The following is a 2,270-nucleotide window of genomic DNA, read 5'->3' as shown; positions in this document are numbered from 1 at the left end:
TGAGTGCAAGGTCATTTAATGGGGCTCCTAGAGCTACTCATCAGGCTTCCTGTGAACACAGTGCCATCTGGTGGAACGGAGCCTGTGTCACAGCTTTCACAGGCTGCTGTTGCCTGTGTCTTAACATATGTTTACCCCCATTCCCTGCTGGGTTTCCTGACAGCTATCCAAATCCAAGAGCATCAAACACGCTTGATAGTGAAAGAGAAAAAAATGTTCTTTGGGTTTTCTGCTGCTTGCCATATCAATGATATTTTCAGCCTGTTACTCCTTCCCCCTTTGGGCAAAATCTTGAATTCTATACCCCAAATTCACATCTCCTCCCCTCCTCCAGATTCCTTTTTTTGTTGTTGTTGGTTGTGGATTTTGAACTCTGGGCCTTGGTGCTGTCCCTGAGCTCTTCAGCTCAAGGCTAGCACTCTACCACTAGAGCCACAGAGCCACTTCCAGCTTTTGCTGTTTATGTGGTACTCAGGAATCAAACCCAGGACTTCATGTATTCAAGGAAAGCACTCTACCACTGAACCACCTTCCCAGCCCCCAGATTCCTTTTCTTCATATAGACCTCACAGTTTATAAATCACTTCTGAAATACTTTTTACATTTGACTTTCGAACATTTTGGAGTTGGCTGGTCTAGAATATTAATCTCATTCACAAATACGTTGATAATCATATGTGCTTAAGCTGGAAACTGTAGATAAGAAAATGGAAAGACAAGGCTCAATTGAATTTAAAAGCCTTGTGCCTGAAATGTTTTTCATGTTGTTTTTAAGGATCCATGAAAAAATTGTTCATTTAGAAGTTGGGTGCTGGTGCCTCACACCTGTAATCCTAGCTACTCAGGAGACTGAGATCTGAAGAGCATGGTTCAAAGCTAGCTGGAGCAGGAAAGTCCATGAGACTTTTTATCTCCAATTAACCACCAAAATGCTGAAAGTGGGGCTGTGGCTCAAATGGTAGAGAGCCAGCCTTGAGTGAAAAAGCTAAGGGACCGTACTCTCACTTTGAGTTCAAACTCTAGTACCAACACATACACACACACACACACACACACACACACATACACACACACAAATCAGAAATCAGAAATCAGAATTTTTAAAATGAACTTCTAGTTAGAAGAAAAGAAAGGTTTTAGGCCAAGGCAACTGGGAACATATCAGGAGAAAGGGACTGGGGAATGAACCCCTAGGTCTTTTGTATGCTAGGTAAGTGCTTTACCACTGACCATAGTCTCAGCTCTATCAAGACAAAATTTTACTAGAATTTTAATATTAAAAAGTTAACTTTTAGTATTTTTATGGAAGGGGAAGTTCACAAAGGCTAAATAGAGTAGGAGCCACAGAATTTATAATTCAACCCTGGATAGACAGGAATGCAATTTTTCAGGCATATAAATGTAATATAGAGCCATGAAGTGAGAGGTCTCTAGATAGGATTGAAACATCTTGTTTGCATATATCATGAAGCCAGAATGTAATTGTGTGAGGGCTTAAAAAATTCCTGGGAGGGAATGGGAGCTGTGGCCAGTCCTGGGGTTCAGAGGGAAGAAGAGTGCCTGGTGAACTGGGTATAATACCCAGTCACAGAGAGCCATTCCTCCAAAGACAGCATACAGGAATTACAAGGAGCTTCCTGGAAGAGGAATTATCAGAGGAAAGAAGAAAACAGCCAAAATGTACTTGAGCCTGGAAGAAAGCCTCACTTACCCCCTTGATGAGAAAAAGGACTTCTTGTGAGCTTGTCAAGATTTCCTCCTTACTGCTATTTAATTTCTTTATATTGTAGTCAGAGAACATGCATTGTATCAATTTTAAATGTATTGACTGTTGGTTTAGAATCTGGATAATGTGGATGTGATTTTGAGAGGACTCTGTGCTGCTGATGGGATATAGTAACTATTGATGTCTTTCAGTGTTGCTCAAATTTCCAAATATTACTCTTGGATTATCTATTTATTTCATTCTTTGGGTCAGATTTTGCGTTACGGGTTCAGTATTTTTGTTAATAGCTGTTTTATGTTTGCATTTTGTTAGTGTGTATTTCATGTTTCTTTATGATTGTTATAGCTTCTTGATGAACTGGGTTTTCAGAAAAAGAATTCATTGTTATCTATATGTATAGTAGTATTTTTTTTTTTTAAGTAACTGGGGTTTGAACTCAGGGCCTTGCACTTGCCTGACTAGCATTCTACTACTTGAGCCACACCTCCAGGCTTATTTTGTCATTGCAACTTTTCTGCTCAAGCATGCCTGGAAACATGATTCT

The sequence above is a fragment of the Dipodomys spectabilis genome, unplaced genomic scaffold (genome assembly GCF_019054845.1).
Source record: "Dipodomys spectabilis isolate Male_0828 unplaced genomic scaffold, ASM1905484v1 ptg000023l, whole genome shotgun sequence".
NCBI classification, from domain to species: domain Eukaryota; kingdom Metazoa; phylum Chordata; class Mammalia; order Rodentia; family Heteromyidae; genus Dipodomys; species Dipodomys spectabilis.
This window is presented reverse-complemented; position numbering follows the sequence as displayed.